We start from the raw sequence: 24,303 nt of genomic DNA, 5'->3' as shown, positions 1-24,303 counted from the left end.
TTTTTTTTTTTTTTTTTTAAGAACTTCCTACCCATGCCGTCACTCCCCAAACTACTTGGAGTGTGGGGGATTACAAGCAATAGGAACTGAGTCTGACCAAAGTGAGGAATGAAGACAAAAGACAAATTGTTTCGCAGTAGTAGAAATTCTTAAAAAGCACTTCACAGATTGAGAAAAACAAACCCACAAACAAAGAACAGACAGATATTGTAGGAATTACTGGGCTTTGGATAGCTTCAAAGTTTAATTTCTAAGTATTAGAAATTAAAGAAAAGTCACTTCAAGAGAAGTTTGGATAAAAAAATCCAACTCTTTTTCTATTCTGAGAAAGTCCATTAAAAATCAAAATCAAAGAAGAACTAATTTATAAACCTTCATTAAGTTCTTATGTAGACTATACCAATTAAAAAAAAGTGGGAGTCACATATTAATTTGGAACACAGTGGACTATGAAGTAAGGAAAGTTATCAAGGATAAAGAAGTGTATTACAGAATGATAAAAGGGTCAATTCTCTAAGAAGACATGAGAATCCTAACCTCATACACCTAACAACAGAGCGTCAAAATATGTGAGCCAAAAACTGATAGAACTGCAAGAAGAAATACATGAATTCACTATTGTAGCTGGAGACATCAGCATAGTTCTATCAAAGATGGATAGAGTCAGCAGACACAAAAATCAGTAACGACGTAGTTGAACTCACCACACCATTAATCAACTGAATGTAATAGATATCTGTAAACTACTTTATCCAGCCAACAGCAAAATACACATTCTTTTTAATCTCTCGTAGAACATTCACCAAGACAGACCACATTCTGCATCATAAAATGTACCTTAGCCAATTTAAAAGAATAGAAATCATACAGTGCCTGCTCTCAGACCATGGTAGAATTAAATTATCAGTCAATAGCAAAAAAAAAACCTGAAAAGTTTAAAAACACTCACAGATTAAATGACACATTTCTAAATAACATGTAGGCTAAAGAAGAAATCTCAAGATGTTTGAAAATAGTTTGACATAAATGACAATAAAAACATGACATATCAAAATTTGTGTAGTGCAGTGAAAGTCTTGATTAGAGGGAAATGTACAGCATTGAATGTATATATTAGAGAAAAAGAGGGTAGTAAAATTAATCACTAAAGCTTCTCCTTTAGAAAACTGGAAAGAAAAAGCAAATTAATTGAAAGTAAGCAGAAGGAAATAAATAATGAAAAGTATAGCAAAATCACTGCATTTAAAACATGAAATTAATGGAAAAAAATAAATGAAACCAATAGCAATTTTTAAAAAATCAATGAAGTCAACATGCTTCCAACCAGATTGACTAAGAAACAATGAGCAAGAACACAAATTACTATTATCAGAGATGAAGGTGGGAATAGCACTACAAATATCCTGGACTTAAAAAATTATGATAGTGAAATGCTATGAAAAACTCTATGTGTGGAAGTTTGATAACCTAGATGAAATTAACCAGTTCACTGAAAGACACAATCTGTCAACATTCACACAAAAAGAAATAGGCAATCTGACTATAGTTGTATCTATTAAAGAAATTGAACCAATAACCTTCCAAGAGAGAAGACATCAGTGTGCAATTGGTTTATTGGCGAATTCTACTAAACATTTTGAAGATAAATTATATCAGTTTTCTACAAAATCTTTCAGAAGATAGAAAGAAGTTGAAGAAATTCCTCCTAACTCATTCTGTAAAGCCAGCATTACCCTAACACCAAAATAAAAAACATTGCAAGGAAAAAAACTACAGATCAATATCTCTCATGAACAAAGATGCAAAAATCCTCAACAAAATATTAGCAATTCAAATATAACAAAGTATAAAGGAATAATCCGCCACACCCAAATGGAATTTATCCCATGTATGCAAGGCTGATTCAAAATTTGAAAATCAATTGATGTGACCCAACACATCAACAGGCTACAGATGAAAAATTCTATGATTATATCAACAGATGCAGAAAAAGAACATAACAAAACCCAACATTAATGATTAAAAAAAAAAAAAAAAAAAACTCTCAGCAAATTCCAAATAGAAGGGGAATGCTCTCAACTCGAAAAGAATATATACAAAAGCTACACATAACATACTTAATGGTGAGAAACTCATACCTTTCCCACAAAGATCAGGAACAAGTTAAGAATGTTCCCTCTCACCACTGCTTTTCAGCATCTTAAGGGAAGCACTACTGAATGCAATGCAATAAGATAAAAAAGGAAGTAAGAAGTATACAGTTTGAGAATGAAAAAATAAAGCTGTCTCTGTTTACAGATGACATGATTGTCTATGTAGAACACCTGAAAAAATTGACAAAAAAATATCCATGAACTAATAAACAAAGCAAGTTTACAGGATACAAGGTTAATATACAAAAGTCATTTGGTTTCCTCTATTCTAGAAATAAACAAGTAAAATTTTAAATTAAAAACAATGTAATTTACAATAGCATGCAAAAAATAAAATACTTAGATATAATTAAGAAAATTGGTATAAGAACTATACGACAAAACTACAAAATGTGATTAAAGAATCAAAAAACTAAATAAAGACATATTCTATATCTGTGGATACAAAGACTCAATAATGTCAAGATAGTCTTCTCAACTTGATTTACAGATTCAATGAAAAGAAAATCAAAATTTCAGTAAGTTATTTTTTGCATGTTTACAAACTAATTTCATATTTTATATGGAAAAGAAAATGGCTGAGAATAGCCAACACAATATTAAGGAAAATAACAAGTTATAGAATGAACATTACTCAACTTCAAAATTACTATAAAGGTAAAATAATCAAGCAAGTGTAGTATGGGTAAAGAATAAACAAACAGGTCAATGGAACAGGATAGAAAGCCCCAAAATGGACCCACTTACATACAGTCAACTGATCTTTAACAAAACAGCAAAGGCCACACAATGAAGAAAGGAAAGTCTTTTCAACACATGATACTGAAACAACTAGACACCTACATGAGATAAAATGAATCTAGACATAGATTCAAATCCTTCACATCATCCACCAAAAGTTAACTCATAATGTATCAGAGACATAAATGTAAATTGCAAAACTATAAAACTCATTTTATTTTTTTGAGACAGAGTCTTGCTCTGTCAGCCAGGCTGGAGTGCAGTGGTGTGATCTCAGCTCACTGAAACCTCCGCCTCCTGAACTCAGGCAATTCTTTTGCCTCAGCCTCCAGAGTAGCTGGGATTACAGGCATGTGCCACCACACCCAGCTATTTTTTTTTTTTTTTTTTTTTTTTTTGTATTTTTAGTAGAGGTAGGAGTTTTACCATGTTGGTCAGGTCTCAACACATCGCTGACCCAGGCTAATCCACCCACCTCAGCGCCTCCCAATGTGCTTGGATTACAGGCATGAGCCACCACACCTGTCGCCAAAATTATAAAACTCTGCTTGAGGGAGATAGCCGAGGTAAAAATCTAGATAACCTTGGGTTTTATGATGATTTTTTAGGTACAACACCAAGATCACAATCTAGAAAAGAAAAAATCGATAAGCTGGATTTTATTAAAATTAAAATGCTCAACTCTGTTGAAGACACCATCAGGAGAATGAAAACCAGGCTGCAGAATGGAAGAAAATATTTGGAGAAAAAGTATCTGAAAAAGGGTCATTATCCAAAATATACAAACAACTCTTAAAATTCAACAATAAGAAAATAATTAAATTAATGGGCCAAAGACCTTAATAGATACGTCACAAAAGAAAATATGTAGCTGGCAAAAAGACTATGACAAGTCTCCATGTCATATGTCACCAAGGATGTGCACATAAAGACAACAATTAGATGTGGCTACATACCTGTTAGCACTGCCAAAATCCAGAACATTTACAACACCAGATGCTGGGGAGATATGGAGCAAGGAGAACTTTCCTTCTTTGCTGGAGGGAATCGTGTGATCTTTGCTATTTCCCCAAAGTAGTTGAAAATCTGTGTCTACAAAAACCTGCACATGGATGTTTAGAGCAGCTTTAAAAAAAAAAAAAAATTACTGAAACTTGAAAGCAATCAACATGCCCTTCAGTAGGTGAATGAAGAAAATGTGATACATCTGAATAATGAAATAGTATTCAATGCTAGAAAGAAACAAGCTATCAAGCCATGGAAAGTCATGGAAGCAACTTAAAGGCATATTACTAAGTGAAAAGTCAATCTGAAAAAGTTACATACTGTATGATTCCAACTCTATGACATCTTAATAAGGCAAAACTATGGGGACAGTAAAAGATCCCTGGTGGTTGCTTGAGTCTCCTACTCAAGATCCTGCAGGCAAGGGATCTTGAGTAGGAGAGAGAGACAAATAGGAGGTGGACAAAGGATTTTTAGAGGCATGAAACTACTTTGTGTGGCACTATAATAGTGGATATATGTTATTATACATTTTTTGAAATTCATGAAATGTTCAACACTAAGACTGAAACTTAGTGTACACTATATACTCTGGATGATAATGATGTGTGAATGTAAGCTCATCAATTTAATGCATGTACCACTCTGATGGGGATATTGAGAATAGGGGAGGCTATGCATGTGAGGGCAGGTGATATATGGGAAAGCTCTGTACCTTTCTCTTAATTTTGCTGTGATAAAGAGTAATAAAACTGCTCTTAAAAAATAAAGTCTCTTAAGAATAAGTCTTTTACAGAGTTTCTACTCCAACCGAAGCAATGAATCGCAAGGTCTTGGGTTATATCAAGAGGAAGATTTCTTGAATGTCTTTTAAATATTTCCGTTTTATTAAAATTGCAGCATTTGTAAGTCCCCATTCCCCTGGGCCTTTTCCAATTGACATTTGTTGTCCCAGTTTAAATATTACTAGTGCCCCTTTAGGTACCAAAATGGTACCAGTTTAGATGACATATTATGTGTTTATCCAGTGGTGTAATAAAACTAACTCGTGCCAGCAAATCTGAATTCATTATGTGAAGCTCTTTCCCATGCCCCATTCAGTGATGTTATGTAGTTAACTTTAAATCAGCAATAGCAAGGGTGGTTTACACCATAAAAACTGGCAAACACTCCAAATCAGATTTGTCAACCTTCCAATTCACTGTCCCTTTTATTCATGCCCAACTCACTCTAGGTATATGGGACTGGTTAAGTTAACAAACTTTGTCTTCTGTTGCTCGTAGCAAACATACTTTCCTTTTAATAACATAAAGAACGTGGTACAACATTTCTCAAGCAAATAACCATTACTAAAGACACAAATAGAGATGTCCTAGAGGCTCATTTCATTCCTGTGTCCTGGAAGTGAGTGAACGATAGACTCAGCATGTCTGAGTTTGCTTAGTGGAAGAATAGGCAGGCACCATGGACTGGATTCTGTAAGGATTCCTTTCTAACCAGAGTCTTTCTAGGACTAGGAAGTACCATTGGCACAGAGGCCCCAGCGATCCCCTGCTGTCCTTTCCTTATGAATGACAGGATCTATCTCTTCTGAGGTTCCTGTATGCTGCCTTCTGTCCAGTTGTGTCTGGCCTAATCATGCTGTATTAGTCCATTTTCACATTGCTGATAAAGACATACTGAAGACTTGGAAGAAAAAGAGGTTTAATTGGGCTTACAGTTACACATGACTGGGGAGGCCTCAAAATCATGATGGGAGGTAAAAGGCACTTCTTACATGGTGGCAGCAAGAGAATATGAGAGAATATGCAAAAGTGGAAACCTCTGATTAAACCATCAGATCTCATGACACTTATTCACTACTGAAAGAACAGTATGGGGAAATCACCCCATGATTCAAATTATCTCCCACCAGCTCCCTCTCACAATACTTGGAAATTATGAGAGTACAATTCAAATGAGATTTGAGTGGAGACACAGACACAAACCATATCATTCTGCCCCTGGCCCCTCCCAATCTCATGTCCTAACGTTTCAAATCCAATCATGCCTTCCCAACAGTTCCTCAAGGTCTTAAGTCATTTCAGCATTAGCCCAATTGTCCACAGTCCAAAGTCTCATCTGAGACAAGGCAAGCCCCTTCCGCCTATGGGCCTGTAAAATCAAAAGCAAGCTAGTTACTTCCTAGATACAATGGAGGTACAGGTTATTGGGTAATACCAGCCATTCCAAATGGGATAAATTGGCAAAAACAAAGGAACATGCAAGTGCGAAATCCAGCAGGGCAATCAAATTCTAAAGCTCCAAAATGATCTCCTTTGATTTCATGTCTCACATCCAGGTCATGCCGATGCAAGAGGCAGTTTCCCATAGTCTTGGGCAGCTCCAGCCCTGTGACTTTGCAAGGTATAGCCTCCGTCCTGGCTGCTTTCATGGGCTGGCATTGAGTGTCTGTGGCTTTTCCAGGTGAATGGTGCAAGCTACCGGTGGATCTACGATTCTGAGCTCTGGAGGACAGTGGCCCTCTTCTCACAGCTCCACTAGGCGGTGCCCCAGTAGGGACTCTGTGTGGGGGCTCTGTCCCCACATTTCCCTTCTGCATTGCCCTAGCAGAGATTCTTCATGAGGGTGACGCTCCTGCAGCAGACATTTTTCTGGGCATCCAGCCATTTCTATACATCTTTTGAAATCTAGGTGAAGGTTCCCAAACCGCAATTCTTGACTTCTGTGCACTCAGGGGCCCAACACCACATGGAAGCTGCCAAGTCTGGGGCTTGCACCCTCTGAAACCATGGGCTGAGCTGTACCTTGACCCCTTTTAGCAACAGCTGGAGCGGCTGAGATGCAGGACACCAAGTCCCTCAGCTGCACACAGCATGGGGACACTAGGGCTGGCCCAGGAAACCATTTTTTTTTTCCTCCCAGGCTTCCGGATCTGTAATGGGAGGGGCTGCCATGAAGACCTGTGACATGCCCTCAAGACATTTTCTCTATGGTCTTGGGGATTAACATTAGGCTCCTTGCTATTTATGCAAACTTCTGCAGCCAGCTTGAATTTCTCCTCAAAGAAAAAAAAAATGTGTTTTTCTTTTCTACTGCATTATCAGGCTGCAGATTTTCTGAACTTTTATGCTCTGTTTCCCTTTTAAAATGAAATGCTTTTAACAGCATCCAAGTCACATTTGAATGCTTTGCTGCTTAGAAATTTCTTCCACCCGATAGCCTAAATCATCTCTCTCAAATTCAAAGTTCCACAAATTTCTAGGGCAGGGCAACATGCTGCCAGTCTCTGCTAAAATATGTCGAGTCACCTTTGTTCCAGTTCCCAAAAAGTTCTTCACCTCCATCTGAGACCACCTCGGCCTGGACCTTATTGTTCATATCGCTATCAGCATTTTTGTGAAAGCCATTCAACAAGTCTCTAGGAGGTTCCAAATTTTCCCATATTTTCCTTTATTCTTCTGAGCCCTCCAAACTATTCCAACCTCTGCCTGTTACCCAATTCCAAAGTCACTTCCATATTTTCAGGTATCTTTACAGCAGCATCCCACTCTACTGGTACCAGTTTACTGCATTAGTTCGTTTTCACACTGCTAAAAAGACATACCTGAGACTGGGAAGAAAAAGAGGTTTAATTGGACTTACAGTTCCACATGGCCGCGAAGGCCTCAGAACCATGGCAGGAGGTGAAAGGCACTTCTTACATGGCAGTGGCAAGAGAAAACTAGAGAAGATGCAAAAGCAGAAATCCTTGAAAAAGCCATTAGATCTCGTGAGACTAGTTCACTACCATGAGAACAGTATTGGGGGAACCGCCCCCATGATTCAAATTATCTCCCTCCCTCTGGGTCCCTCCCACAACACGTGGGAGTACAATTCAAGATGAGATTTGGGTGGGGACACACAGAGCCAAACCATATCGCATTCTCTGTGTGGGTTGAAGAGAGTGCTATAGCCATGTGTGTTCTGCTAGCTGTCCTTGTGTAACAAGTTTGGAGACAATACTTCAGCAATTCAAAAGGATTGCATTTGACCCTAACAAAGATGTTATCAGAAAGCATCATGTATTAATGTTTTGTAGAATAAAAATATAGTTACAATTGCTATCAAATAATAACTGCTTATAATTGCCATGCACATAAAACAATTTATATACACTATTTCATATCAGTTTCCTGAGACTATCTATTTTCTATCTATCTATCTATCTATCTATCTATCTATCTATCTATCAATCATTTCCTAATAAATGAAAAAAACTCCAGTCTTCCACTGTTGAAACATTTTCAAAAGTTCATTCACATTTGGGGTTCCAAAGCCATTGTAGAGGACATTAGGGAAGGTTGTTTACTCACCAGTTTGTATTATGAAACAAATAAAACAAAATATTCTCTAAAAGTTCTGAAAAGATTTTAATTTTCACTGACTTCTTTAAAAAATAATAACAGTGTGCAATATATTACATCTAAAGTATTATAAAAAGAGGAATCTCAATCCTAAATTCAGAAAATCTGTATTCGACTGTCAGACCTTTCACAGCTCATCTTGTGATTTCGAAAGATGCTTATCAACTCATATAAACTGTCTGTTTCCTCATCTGCAAAATAATCATTTAGAAATCTCCACAATACCAGAGGACATTTGTAAAAAGGAAAAGAGATAACTATTTTGAGACACCTTTAAACATTGTATTTTCTATACACACACAGTATCATTAGTATAGATTATAAGATGCAAAGTTAAATAAAAATATAGTAACATTTTTGTCACACGATTGAGTCCAGCCTTGAACTCTGAATTCAATTTACAATTTCCTTTATTCTAAAATGTATCAAAATACATTGCAAATAATTGTCCTTACTTCCTGTTGTTAAATGGTGACATTCCATTGCTGGCTTTACTGTCCTATATTCTCTTCATCTCCTAAAGCTCTGCAAAGTTGAGAAATTTTGCAGCAAATCTCTATTGAGATGTTCCTTGCAGCTCATATTTTCTGAATTCTTTCAACTGACTTGATTATTATGGAGAACATCATCCTGAACTGGACTCTTATATTTTCATTCTATATATTATTTCCCAAAACCTACGGTAAGGATAGAACGTCCAGAGGAAGAAGCCCTCTCTTCACCCACTCATGCTGGCTGCTCAGCCAACTTCTATCTGGTTAAATTGGGGAGGTCTGTTACTTAATTATACAAGTGTTTTCTTGGACTGTGAATTCCTTGAGATTTATCGAGCAGGGGATTTTTGAGAGAGAAAAAAAAAGCCAGAATAATATTATAATGACATTCAGAGAGAAAAGACTTCGTGCCAGGAAAGGCTCTATTTCTAAATCAACTGTGACTAATGAAGAAAAGGAAAAGTTTAAATGAAAGTTACAATGAATTTAAATATCGTCTATCTTTTCTGGTTCTCATTGCTAGAGTCATGGTACAAACAAATGTTAGTAAGTAAATAAATAAATGAATATGCTGTTCTCTGAAATTCTTAATGGCATCTCAAGCAATGTAAGAGCAGGCAACATTACTTTGAGACATCTTATAAGGAAATGGTCAAACAAAATTCCTTTACCCAACTCAAGAGTTCTTTCTGGGACCAATACTTTGGGTATTTCAAAAGTTAACATTCTTAATTATAGGTATTTCTTTTCTTTATTATTGTATTATATTTTGTGTAATTTAATTGTATAACTGAGAATACTGAGGCATTAAGAGATTTATTCTGGTGTTTTAAGTTGGTCCAACACATTCTGAGAATAAGAATGAATTATGTAGAGACCATTTTGTAGGAATATTTGAAACGTTTATACTTGTCTGCTGTCTTTTTTCAGCAACATGAAAGTTTTGGGCCAGTAGATGTATAAGAAAATAAATTGCTGTAGTATCTGGTCTAGAAGGGATTATAAATATATATTTAAGCCAAAAGTATTTTTTTCAAACACTTTTAACATCCAGCCAATAAATGTGTTTTATGTTTTGCTATTTTATNTTGTGTAATTTAATTGTATAACTGAGAATACTGAGGCATTAAGAGATTTATTCTGGTGTTTTAAGTTGGTCCAACACATTCTGAGAATAAGAATGAATTATGTAGAGACCATTTTGTAGGAATATTTGAAACGTTTATACTTGTCTGCTGTCTTTTTTCAGCAACATGAAAGTTTTGGGCCAGTAGATGTATAAGAAAAATAAATTGCTGTAGTATCTGGTCTAGAAGGGATTATAAATATATATTTAAGCCAAAAGTATTTTTTTCAAACACTTTTAACATCCAGCCAATAAATGTGTTTTATGTTTTGCTATTTTTATTTTTTAGATAACTCTCACAAGCATAGTATTAAGCTAATAACTTTATAGCTATTGTTTTATGAAGTTATGTTTCAGACTCTATAGTTATCTATAACATGGTTAAGAACATCCCTTTCAATAATGAATTACTATTTGCAGTCTTAATCTAATGATTTGATTTGCAGAAATTTGTAAATATTTTAATTAGTTTTTACAAAGCACAGATTGAGTGGAAACATGACTAAAAGATAAAAAAACAAAAAAAATCCATTTTAAATAAAAAAATCAGAAGAAATATGGTGCATGACTATAGATTTGTATTTTATTAGGATCGGCTCTACTTTTTTGCAGAGTTTTGTATGAGATGTCTAATCTGGAGTCATTCGGTATGCTTCGCTTGGCGGACATTTTTGATGGTCATAAAATGCCAGAAGTAAGTCTAATATTTTTGTTAAAACATCTGTTGTTAAGCATTAAGTCTGTTAAATTGACAATGAAATTCAGCTTTTTTGATGATTAAAACATCTTACTATGACCAAAAAAAGAAAAAAGACAGAATTGATCAGGAAGTTAGAAAGTGATCAGAGAAGCCCACAAGAAGCCCACATAGGATTCTGTACTGGAGCACAAGATTTTGCTCTGTTCCCCTTTTATATACAGCCTTAAATCATCTCTTTGCTTTTTGCTTGTTTGTTTGTTTGTTTGTTTGTTTTTGTTATAGCCCCAGAACTCTGCCTGTTCATTCTTCTTTTGAAATGGTAACCGTAGGCTCTACTCTGTACTCTTCTTACTGCTAATCCAATCTTGGATGGGAAAAGAAGTTGTCTTTCCATCTTTCATCCTTCTCTTTGTCTAGAAAGACACGATTTTCAATATTCAGAATATACTCTTTTGTTTTTGCTCATAATCACTTGAGAGTAATAGTTAGAAATAAACTCATCAAGGTTTCAAGGTTTACCACTCTGATGTATTAGACCTTAGTGGATAGAGTTCCCCATTGCCTTTAAAGAGAGTATTTGAAGGCTTCATTGGACTCCCGTTGATTTCCTATAGCAGAAAATTCTCCTTCCTTTCCCTGGTACAATAAAATGTAAATATTTGGTTTTTACCCCTGGTCTCTGGCACAGAGTTCCTAAGACCCTTGGAATTTATTAGGTTGGTGCAAAAGTAATAATGGTTTTGGCCATTAAAAGTAATGCTACATTTTGTATACTAATGAGATGACTTATGGGCTTCAGGATAAAGGATTGTGTTCAGAAAAACCAAGTACTCATTAGAGGTTTGGACATCCAGTCCCACTTTGTGACCACCAGGGAGGGGAAAGTGGTTGGAAATTGAGTTCAATCACCAATTGCCAATGATTTAGTCAACCATGAGTATGTAATGGGACCTCCATAAAAAAAATCTCAAAATGATAGGACTCAGGTAGGTTCTGGGTTGGTGAACACACTGATGTGCTGGGAATGTGGTGTGCTCAGAAGAGGGCATGGAAGTTCTGTGCCACTCCCACCTCATAATATGTCAGATGCATTGCTGCCATTTGACTGTCCCTGACCTGTTTCCTTTATAATAAACATGTTAACTTTAGTGATGCAATTTCCTGAGTTCTGTGAGTCATTCTAGTTAATTATGAAACTTGAGAAAGAAGTCATGCGAACCCTCGAATTTATAGCTGGTTGGTCAAAAATGCAGATGGCCCCTGGGACTTGCAACTGATGTCTCAAGTGGGGGCAGTTTTGTGAGATTGAGTCTTAACTTGTGAGGTCTGAGCTAACTCTGGATAGTTAGTGTCAGAATCAAATTGAATTGTTGGAAACCCTATTCATAGTGAAGAATTGGAGCATTGGTTGTTGCTATGGAAAAAGTATATATACCGGCTGCCTTTACTTTTAGAGCATAGCATATGCATCTTATACCCCATTCCTTGTTATTGCAGCTTTAAGATACAACCAAGACAGAAAAAATGTGTACAGAAAATAAACATTTGGCATCCTTGAGAGTTTCTAGGCTGCATGGGAACTACTTCAGTAGACTACAGCCTGGTACACTGGGCATTTTGTCAACAACATAAAAGATTAAGTGCTACTTTTATCTGGACTTTTATATTTTATATCTAGATGTCTACATGACCCAAAACACCATCAGTTTTGTGCAGGAAGCCCTAAATATGAACCGATACTTTTCCTAACAATGTTTTAAGGGTTGCTTTAGTGAGTGATAAGCCTCACATTTGGAGGTGACATGCTGCTGTCTTTAAAGGGCTGTGAAGAGGAATAGCTTGGAATTATTTGGTAACACAAATATTACTGATTCATAAATAAAAATAAAGACACATTAATATCAAAGCCATACTTTTGTTGGCTCACAATGTTTATCTGCTGACCAGGGCCTCTAATCCTCAGCAAATATCTACTCTCTTCCAAGTCCTTAGTTGAATTCTCAGCATATGCTGTGGAGGGTTTTTGTGTTTCTTTGCTGGGCACTATTATCATTCTTCAGTGCTCTTCTTCTGAAAACCATGGTTTCTCTTGGTGTTCCACAATGCTCCATATATTAACAGTTCCCTGGAGGGTGTCAACTTTGATTGTCACAGCAGGTACATCTAGTGCTCTGTTAATTGGCTACTATGTGCAATATCTTCTCCAACCTTTTCACTGAACCCATTGAACACCTAAGTCATCAAAGCTGTATTCTGTTCCATGGCAGAGCTAGAAAGAGTGAATCATTCCTTTTATGCTGTAATGTAATTACATGACTGATGAAGGATAAATGCTTGGTTGCAATGTATTCCAAGGCTTAATCAAACAGCACTCAGTATGCTTACTTAACAGTCACCTCTTCTCAAAGATCTGGTTATACAATGTCAAGGACAGAAAAAAGAAAACACATTTCAAAAATTGCCAATCAGCTGGGCTTAAAAGTACTCTTTGTACCTCCTGAAGATCAGTACATGATTTCTACATCAATTTCATGACATCTAGCTATTTCTTACCTTAGGGTTAATTCTTTCATAGAGAAGTCTGGTTCCCTGCAAACAGACAGTAACTCGCCATAGTGGTTTGTCAAGCACTGTAAGATGAGGATAAACCTCCAGAATTAGACAGAACTTGAAATTTGTTGCAATGAGTCTCTAGCTTTTAAAAAACAGAAATCCCTGGGAACTTATTTTAATAATTCACTGGATGGTTACTGCCTATGCTGGATTTAATGTAACTTAACCTAAAACTTCCTGAAATAAGCATAATATTCAAAGTTAAGGCAGTAGGCTGTAAGCACAGAAAGATTACTTTCATGTATAATGCTACAGCAAGTCATTTGTATCTGTGATTTCTTGAAAAAACAAAAACAAAACAAAACAAAAAACAGAAAACTTTTCTTCTGACAATGCATTTCATTTCAGGAACATCTAAACCGTAGTTGCTAAAGACAAGGAATATGAAGAGTCCAGCTCTTTGCTAAGATTTCTAGTTTGATTTTAGATTTCCCCGAATGTTCCAGTCTTAGTTCACCTTTATTTTGGTCCTTAGACTTTGGAGAAGAAACATACCAAGGTCACTGTGATCGTTATTCTCTTAGGTACCACCAATGTTTATTTTTAATTTGCGCCTGGTAAATAAAGCTTTAATAAGATTTTAATGGCATGTTGGACACACTTCAGTGTCCAGAGATGTGGCATCATATTCAGGAATGTCATTATCTAGATTAATTATCAATAGCGGACAGATATCATTAGTGCAATGTAAAAATGAGAGAGATTGTAAATGAAATTTTCTAGGCAGAGAAGCCAGAGAAAAACCACATCTGAATTGCAACTATTTAGTATTTCTAAAATCTTTTCTTCCTTATTTATTTATTTATTTATTGTGATGTGTGAATTATTGCTGTTGAGAATCTGCCTAAAATAATTCTGGAAAGGGACTTTAGTTAGCTTCATTTCTAAGGTCAACTTATTCTCCTTAAAAAACTAGACACGTGTCTGGGCTTCTAGTCTTTAAGAGGAACAAAGAACACAATCTTCTCAGTACTTACTTTCTCTTCTGAATTTTGTTGTGCTCACACAAAGAAAGGTTAAAGTGTATTATGGCATGGTCTTTGCGTAATTGACAAAATCTACTCACAACTTGATCTAATTTTAACATTTGCAGTATGTAACTAAAAATGGTCCAGGAGAAAGCTATCTTTAAAGAGAAAATATTTCATCCCTCTGTCAAGGGGTCTCCATACTCTATAATACCTAACCATCATGTCACATTATTGCGTTTCATTATGCATGTTTGCTTTTAAATATTATAATTAACATGTACATGTTTATTATCTGCACAGGATAATCTACTACCAGATTAGTGGAAAACAGTTTAGACATTTAGAGAAGAATTAATGTTATTATGTTCATTTTGGGGGCTGAATACAAACATACCTATTTGATTTTGTCAAATCTAAATGCCTGGATTATAAAATACATCATTATTGTATGTGCCACATTGGAAAGAAAAAATGTCTACACTGTAACTTTTAGTTTTAGCACTAATCTATAGGATAATGCAATCTCTCTGAAGACATTTTAAATGGCAATTACACTCAGCATCTGTAGTTTTAACAATGTAGATAACTCAGTTGAAGGAATGACATTGACGGTAGCTATGATCAAGTTTAATGACTGGCAGAAAATGACAAGTATGTCACCCTTGTTGTCTGAATCACAGTGATCATAAGATGAATCATGATTTCAGTGATATAAAAATGCAAAATAATAGACTTTATAATTTTAGTATTTTAAATCCTAGCTTCAGCCTCACTATCCTTTTTGCTTGAACAAACTACTTTAGTTTTTTTTTTTTTTTAGTTACTTATTTTATTCTGAAAATGGACATGACATAACAAGGGTACCCACCGTGTCATATTGTTGTGAAATTGGATGAAAGTCATCCTCAGAAGCAGATGGTAAAACTCCTTCTTCAATCTGTGTATGTGCTCAATAAATGCTGACTTTTAGCAGCAGTAGCAGCAGCAGCTGCTGCTACAGCCAAGTGCTATACAGAGTTATTGTGCCTAGGTTACAAGCGTGTTCTGCAAATTTACCAACTTGTGAGCTTGGAAAAATTGTTTAACCTTACTGAGTTCAATGATGTCATTTCCTTATAATATATGAGGATGAAAATTCCCTTATATGATTTAATAAAAATCTGTGCCTGATAAAGCAGTTGTGCTACTTTGCAGTTTTATTGCTAACTGGAGAATGTTCCTCTTACATAACATATCCATCTGGAATGCTGCTTGTGATGTAGAGAATTGCCAGACTTAAAAATCCATATAAAATGATCTGGCCTTTAGTTAATGACTCTGGACATCTTAAAGACAAAGAATTACACATAAACTTTTGAATCTTTTTTACTTCACTGTGCAATTTATGTGGCATTCAAGCATAGAGCAGTGGTTGCAAATAAATATATAATTTATATTTGCTTCTATATACTTCACTCTCTTTAACGGCCAGTGGTAGTGGTAGCGTAGAAAGAATAATAAACTCACATGAATAATTTTTAAAATTTATATAATAAATAAAATTACTGGGTAAGACGAAGTATACTTGGATAATACATAATAAAAAATCATATTGGATTACGCAGTTAAAATGGAAGAGCATTTTATAAAGAGTTTTTTTTTTTTTTTGGTAGTTTGTGTAGTTTGTGATAAAGTGTCCCTGAAAAATTCACTGTTTTAAGTTCAAGGCTATAGACCACGTAATACAGTACCAAGAAAATTAAATGTGTGTCCAACTAGCAAAATGCTGTAAGTGAGTTTGAAGCCCTCTAGAGAACACATCAGTCAACAATATGCCATTAACTTAGCTCAAGTTGTGTGCCTCAGCCCCATATGGGAAAGAATTACTGGGGATCCCAAGGTTAAGAAATGCTTTAATTTGGTAACACAGCAGATCTATTATGTTTATGCAGCAACCTCATTTAATACAGTTTGTTTTGAATATAATTAGTTCTAAAATGTAAGTAAAATTGATACTGGATTTGTTCCATCATCATGGAGCTTGGGTTTCAGAAAATTCTTGATATTCTGAAATTGTGAAGAAATTATTTGTTAAAATATAATTTTTTGAGAGTTCTTTAGATGTTGGCAGACCTTCATAAAAGACTTTGAACACAAAAAGGACTTGCACATAATTTCTATTTTTGTGAAATAACAATTATTGTCAACTTAAGTATTTTCATGTATATCTTCAGGATGTTATTTTAATTCCCATTGCACTAATGAGAACATCAAAGATCAGAAAAGATAAATAAATTGCCTTAAATCCAAAAGCTAGTATGTGGTGAATCTGACAGTTGAACTGAGTAAGTTTTCTCCAAGGCCTTTATGTCCATCATGACATTCAGATCTGATGTGAAGGAAAGCTATCTGACAACGGAATTAGAAACCTCTGGTTTGCTGGCTCTAGATTTTCTAGTACTGGTAAGAAAAGTTAGGTTTTGGGTCAAGTGTTCTCGCCTACTATGTAGGACTGTTGGAATTAACAAGTAAAAATAGAGAACATTCAGTTAAATACAAATTTTAGATAAGCAATTAAGTATTTTAGTACAAATATGTCTCAAATATTTCATTCAGCATACTCATACTAAAAATATATTCCTGACTTTTCTGAAGTTCAAAATTAACTTGGAGTCCTATATTTTATCTGGCAACCCTATTATGTAGAATAAGGGAACACAAAGCATCAGAAGACAGATTTTCCTTTTCTTTCAATAATTTAAAGTCATAGTTTAAAAGAGACAGAAACACAAACACATGAACCGTTTTAAGGTAATATTGCTCACTGAAGTGGGTTGGTATGACTCACAAAAGTTTCCTTCCCCTACCTCCCATCTTCTTTTCGTTACAGATGCATTTTACAAATCTGGTACGTATGCCTTCTTAGTGAAAAGTAGGACAATGACTATCTTCCATTGTCTACTTTGTTGATTAAAAAAATATGAAGAGATTCAAAAGATGTTTAAAATAGTTCTGTCAGAATTTCCCTGCAGTTTAAAAAGATCAAAGATTACTCTGAAAGAATAATAGGCATAAAATTCAGAAAGGCAGAGAGGGATTGTCTCCAAAGCCAGATTCAGCAGCCATCAGGCAACATGTGCTCTGAATGGAGGAATTTAGGGGCCAATATACATGTATCTAACACAATTGAAAGATTTCCTGGAGAAGGTATGCTAAACAGAACTTTAAACAAATTCTATGATGCAAAAAAAAAAAAAAGGTCTTTCTATCATATCTTATGAAAACACCCTTGTTCATGTTCTAAAATCAGTGACAGGTGGACTGGTGTTTATCTGCGTGTATCTGATAAACTTTAGACCATTTGTCTATACAGCTTCATATGAACATTGGTGCACGGATTTGCAGTCAGCCAGGAGAGATTGTGCATTATTCTCAAGGCAAGGACATAGCTCTCATTCTGTTAATAGAAACTGCTGCACAATGAGGGACAAACACATTTCAGAGTGGGGGATATCTGAAAGTTTTAGAAGAATGTTAGTTTTAACAAATATGGGTTTGGCTCCTGAGAAGTATGAAACAGGTAGTAATGAATAGGTAAAGGAAAAAGTACAATTTGGAACAGCATTTAATATACTCATTATTAAGGCACAAATAATAAAAAGTAGCATTTTGCATAGCGCATGAAAGTTTTAAATCACTCTATTTAAAATGTTAACACTTCAGTAAATTATCTGCACCAATTAGGATATGCTACGCATCAGTAACTCCAAAACACAGTTACTTGAGAAAAGGATTATTTCTCACTCTTGTCTAATGTGGGTTTTTAAGTTTTCTTCTCATCACAGCCATTCGGGTACCTAGACTGATAGAGCAGCCACCATCTTGATTCTGGTCAGTTGCCAGGCAAAAACGAAAAGTGTTCTGGATATTCTAGCACTGCTAATTCTATGCTTGCTCACACTCAATCATTTCTCTTCAAATTTATGGGACAGAACTAGTATCAAAGCCCAATGAAATCACAAGGAGGCAAGACAGTATAAACTCACCATGATTGTAGAATTTGGAAAGTTTAAGTATTTTGCTAACAGTAATAAGAGCATTTATAGTAACCATTATTATTTCCTTTATTTTAATATCAACAAATGTCAAATAGTTTAAGTGATAATCTCAGAAGTGCTTTCTACAACAGGTGGAGCTAATCGATGAAACCAGTGAGAACCAAGAGTGGTCTGCATTGGATTTAAGACTACAGCTACATATTTAAGGAGACGTGTAGCATGTAACATTAAAGTGACTAAAAATTGGCAAAACTGAGTCCTGTTTGTCAAAAACACATATTTTGATCATGTTATGCCAGCAACTATCTGCAGCTTGAATGAAACAGCAGTGAGCACAACAGACACTGCCAGTGCTCTGTGGGATTTAGTCTTGCAATGCTAAAATATTACTCTCAATCACTGACAAATATGTTGTAAAGACAGAATCTATAGAATCTAAGTAAAATATATGCAAAATAATCCTCAAATGTGGAAAAAAGGGTAAATGAAGCATGCTAGTATCTTGGCAACATCAAAAGAATGAAGCAACCTGAATCTAAGAATAGAAAAGACAGAGTTAGCCTTTCCTTTCGGCCGGAACTGCCATCTACCAGTAATTCGCCAAAATGATGAACACAAAGGGAAAGAGGAGAGGCACCCGATATATGTTCTCTAGTCCTTTTAGAAAACATGGAGTTGTTCCTTTGGCCACATATATTGAATCTATAAGAAAGGTGATATCGTGGACATCAAGGGAATGGGTACTGTTCAAAAAGGAATGCCCCACAAGTGTTGCCATGGCAAAACTGGAAGAGTCTACAATGTTCCCCAGCATGCTTTTGGCATTGTTGTAAACAAACAAGTTAAGGGCAAGATTCTTGCCAAGAGAATTAATGTGCGTATTGAGCACATTAAGCACTCTAAGAGCCGAGATAGCTTCCTGAAACGCGTGAAGGAAAATGATCAGAAAAAGAAAGAAGCCAAAGAGAAAGGTACCTGGGTTCAACTGAAGCGCTAGCCTGCTCCATCCAGAGAAGCACACTTTGTGAGAACCAATGGGAAGGAGCCTGAGCTGCTGGAAACTATTCCCTATGAATTCATGGCATAATAGGTGTTAAAAAAAAAATAAAATAAAAGACCTCTGGGCTGAAAAAAAAAAAGACAAGACAAGACAGAGTTAAAATAAAATAATTTCTTGAGTATTTTTTCATCCAAACGTTAGCACGAATGATACTCATTTAAATACATTTAAGTGATTCGCTGTGTCTCAGTTGTGAAAAGGAACACTTATTGAGTCAGCAAAATTCAATACTGTACATCACCTCTGGACGGAAGGTTGTTTTGTGTAAGCTTACTCCCCAATTAAAAGCAGTTGTTGAAAAATAAAACATGAGCACGTGGAAGTGAATACATTTGTGGATACACGGCTGAATCTTTTCTGATTTCTAATATCTAGCATCTAATTATCACAGAGTGTTCTAGATCCCCAGGTTCATTGATAAAATCAAAATGGTTAACAATTCTCTTAGAAATCAATTTTACTCCAGCAGAAGAGGGTGTCCCATATGTAATCCAATTTTACATGTACAGAAACAGATTCCAAATAAACAAATTTCCCTTGTGAACAATAGCACCTTTTGGGGGGTTAGTCATTGCTGCATTTTCATAGTAGTTATTTTATAAATTATTTTAAAATTCAAAAAATTCACTAAGAAGAATAAGAAATTAATTCCAACCCTTTGTGTAATTTTTTTAAAAAAGAATTCATTTGTTTATTGAAAAGAGTGACCAGTGAATACCAAACAGAACTCTTAAATATGGGGAAAAAGTAGCTTTGAAAATGGAGTCCTAAAATAAAAAGCTCTTTAATGTACAGTTTTGCTCAATGCCTTGGCCTGATTCTGAAGTGTAGTTAATGCATTCAGGTAACAACAACACAGTTACAAAGAGTGTAACTTAAAGAGGGAGACACTGCTTTTTAGGAGACGAGTCCTTGAAGATACTCTAAGAAAAATAATGAATCCAGTTGTCCATACTGTGTAAATCAGATGCTAATATCAAAAACCACTCTTCTCTCTCATCCAGATTTTCACAAAATAAGTATCTTATATTTCTCAAAGTAAGAAAAGAAAATAATAAAATTATTTTGGTAGCGTTTGTCCGTTAAAAGAAGAAATAACTCTTAAGAATAGTTACTTTTCCTGAAAAAAATAATAAAAGCATATGTTTTAGAAACCAACTGAATATAATAAATCATCATTCATCCTTCATCAAATACAGAGGCAAAAGAGAAACATATATGAAAGAAAATAAAGAGAAAGGAGGAGCACCTTATGAAGAAAATGTTGAATAGGAAGAAAGGAAGAGAAAGTACGAGAAACAGAGGGAAAACTGCTGGTCAGGAGCTGGGGTCAAAGATCTCTCTCTCTTCCTGCCTAAGAATGTCTGATCTCCAAAAGTTTGATGTGAGAGCTATAGAGGATGCTTAGTACAGTGAGAGAATTATTTTTAAAGGCTGTTCATTGTCACTTTATTCAATCAAGGTTTATGCTTATAAATCAAATAGAATCTGGGTGATATCAAGATTCAGGGTCAAGTTCTCAAGAACTCTAGTTGTGTGACAGTGAAATTTATTGAGATATAAATTCGTTTTTTATGAACTACTGCTATAAAATAATCAGAAAGAACAATCTTTATGCTCCCCAGAAACTTTGGGAGAAAAAGTTTTCATTCTGTTTAAAACACCCTAACCTCTTTTGCCTTCTTTTCTATGATTCAGCAAAGAGGTGTAGGATACGTGTTTCTTAAAATTAGAAGAAGTTATGAGAAGATAATTTATCTTCTTGTGCATGTTGAAAGGGAAAAGCAAACAAAGATTATGTTTGAAGTTTTTAGGAGGAGGAAGAGATGGGAATGACTTGGAGATAGACTAAGAATCAATATCCTTCAAGGCTGGATAGTGTGTTAAAAACTGTGAATTCCACAAATGGTAGAGTTTCATGACAGATTCCTCATTATAGATTCAGAAAGATGATAAAAGCTTCAGAGGCAATATTAAATGGTTCCATAGAACAGTTGGACCTCAGAAACCAATCCTCCCAGCCTTAAAAATAATACAATATAGTAGATGTGTGTATTATTCTGTTCTCACACTGCTACAAAGAACTGCCTGCAAGTGTTTAATTGACTCACAGTTCTGTAGGTTGTATAGGAAGCATGGTTGTGGAGGCTTCAGGAAATTTACAATCATGGCAATAGGGTGAAAGGGAAGCAAGCACCTTCTTCATGTGGCAGAGCAGGAGAAAGAGAGTAAAGGGGGAAGTGCTACACACTTAAAAAAAAAACAGATTTCATGAGAACTCACTCACTATCATGAGAACAGTAAGGGGAGAGTCTGCCCCCATGATTCAACCACTTCCCATGTTTCAATCAGTTCCTCCTCTGATACATGAGAATTACAATTCAACATGAGATTTAAATGGGGACACAGAGCCAAACCATATCATTCTGCCCAGCCCCTCCCAAACCTCATGTCCTTTTCACATTTCAAAATGCAATCATGCCTTCTCAACATTTCCCCAAAGTCTTAACTCATTCCAGCAGTAACTCAGAAGTCCAAGTCCGAAGTCTCATTTGAGACAAGTCCCTTTTTCCTATAAGCCTGTAAAAATCAAGCAAAGTTAGTTACTTCTGAGACACAATAGGGTTATAGGCATTGGATAAATGATCCCATTCCCAGTGGAAGAAATTGGCCAAAAACAAGGGGCTACAGGCACCATGCAAGTCTGAAACACAGCAGAGGTGTCATTAAACCTTAAAACTCCAAAATATTATTCTTTGACTCCATATCTCACATCCAGGCCACAGTGACACAAGAGGTGGACTGTCAAGAACTTGGGCAGCTTCACCCCTGTGGCTATGCAGGTTACAGCTCCTGAAGTTACTTTCACAGGCTGGTGTTGAATGCCTATGGCTTTTCCAGGTGCACGGTGCAAGCTGTCAGTGGATCTACCACTGTGGGGTCTGGAGGACACGGGCCCTCTTCTTACAGGTCCACTAGGCAGTGCCCCAGTGGGGACTCTGTGTGAGGACTCCAACCCCACATTTCCCCCCATCACTGCCCTAGTAGAGGGCCTTCATGAGTGCTCCACCCCTGTAGTCAACTTCTGCCTGGACACCTAGGCATTTCCATACATCCTCTGAAGTCTAGATGTAGGCTTCCAAACCTCAACCCTTGCCATCTTCTTACCCACAGGCCCAACACCACGTGGAAGCCACAAAGACTTGGAGCTTGCACCCTCTAAAGGAATGGCGCAAGCTGTACCTTGGCCTCTTTTAGCCATGGCTGGAGTTGGAGTGGCTAGGATGAAGGGTGTCCTGTCCTGAGGCTGCACAGATCAGTGAGGCCCTGGGTCTGGCGCACAAAATCACGTTCCCCCCCAGTCCTCCAGGCCTATGATGATAGGGGCTGCCACAAAGATCTCTGAAATGTCCTGGAGGCATTTCCCCCATCGTCTTGACTATTAACATTCAACTCCATTTTACTTAAGCAAATTTCTGAAGCCTTGGATTTCTCCCCAGAAAATGCATTTTTCTTTCTACCACGTGGTTGGGCTGCAAATTTTTCAAATTTGTATGCTCTGCCCTCTTTTTAAATATAAGTTCTAGATTCAGATCATTCCTTTGTTTATGTAAATAAGCATAGGCTTTTGGAAGTAGCCAGGCCACATATTGAATGGTTTACTGCTTAGAAATTTCTTCTGCCAGATACCCTAAAGCGTCTCTCTCAAGTTCAAAGTTCTACAGATCTCCAGATCATGGGTACGATACTGCCAGTCTCTTTGCTAAAGCATAGCAAAAGTTACCTTTACTCCTGTCCCCAATAAATTTCTCATCACTTTATGAGACCACCTTAGCCTGGACTTCATTGTCCATATCACTATCGGCATTTTGTTCAAAACAATTTAACAAGTCTCTAGGGACTTCCAAACCTTCCCTCTTCTTCCTGTCCTCTCCTGAGCCTTCCAAACTGTTCCAACCTTAGCCTGTTACTGAGTTCCAAAATCACTTCCACATTTTCAGGTATCTTTATAGCAATGCCCCACTTTCCTGGTACCAATTTTCTTAATTAGTTTGTTCTCACTCTGCTATAAAGAATTACCTCAGACTAGGTAATTTATAAAGAAAAGAGATTTAATCAACTCAGTTCTACAGGCTATACAGGAGGCATGGTTGTGAAGGTCTCAGAAAGCTTATGGTGATGATGGAAAGGCAAAGTAGAAGCAAGCACCTTCTTCACATTGCAGAGTAAGAGGAAAATAGTGAAGCACTACACACTTTTAAACAATCAGATTTCATGAGAACTCATTCACTATGATGAGAACAGCATGGAAGGAGACCACCCCCATGATTCAATCACCTCCCACCAGGCAACTCCAGACATATGGGCATGACAATTAGACATGAGATTTGGGTGGGGACACAGAGTCAAACCAGTGAGGCTGGGGTAAGCTGCAGGAAAAAACAATTTCTAAGTCTCAAATGCCTGTCACAAGAAATGTTTATGACTACCCATCCTACTTGTTGTACAGCCCTGTCTCACATAGTTACTCTGCAACTCAAACTAATAGAGCCTCTTCCATCTCAACATTGGCTTCATGCTTGATGAAGTGCAGGAAAAGAGTACAGTAAAAGCTCAGACCTGGTCTTCTACGGTTTAGCTTTAAAGTGACACACGCCCATTTTACTCACAGCCCTTTGACCAGAATGTGACATATGGCCTCACTTAACTGTAAGACAGAGAATGAACACATGGGTGAAAATTCACTCATTGCTAAACAGTACAGCCTCTAAAGAGTACAGTCTCCAATATATTTCTAGGGTCCATAAGAATCTTTAGAGCTTATATAGAATTGAACAATAAGCATTTTAAAGGTAGCCACATAAACTGTTTTCCTGTGGATCAATTGCCTAGGACATTCACAGATTCAGAGAATGAAGGTAAATCTAATAACATTTAAGATTAAAACTATTGCTATACAGTCAGAGTGGAGACTAAGAATCAAAACTGACCTCAAT

General features: G+C 36.2%; 1 pseudogene; it reads left to right on the top strand.

Moving 5' to 3' along the window:
- Positions 1-18,833: 18,833 nt before the first annotated feature.
- Positions 18,834-19,356, top strand: LOC108530792 (60S ribosomal protein L21 pseudogene; annotated as a pseudogene).
- Positions 19,357-24,303: the final 4,947 nt, after the last annotated feature.

Source organism: Rhinopithecus bieti, unplaced genomic scaffold (assembly GCF_001698545.2).
Source record: "Rhinopithecus bieti isolate Rb0 unplaced genomic scaffold, ASM169854v2 scaffold_6782, whole genome shotgun sequence".
NCBI lineage: Eukaryota > Metazoa > Chordata > Mammalia > Primates > Cercopithecidae > Rhinopithecus > Rhinopithecus bieti.
Note: the sequence above shows the minus strand (reverse complement) of the source record. Positions and strands in the feature narration are given on the sequence as shown.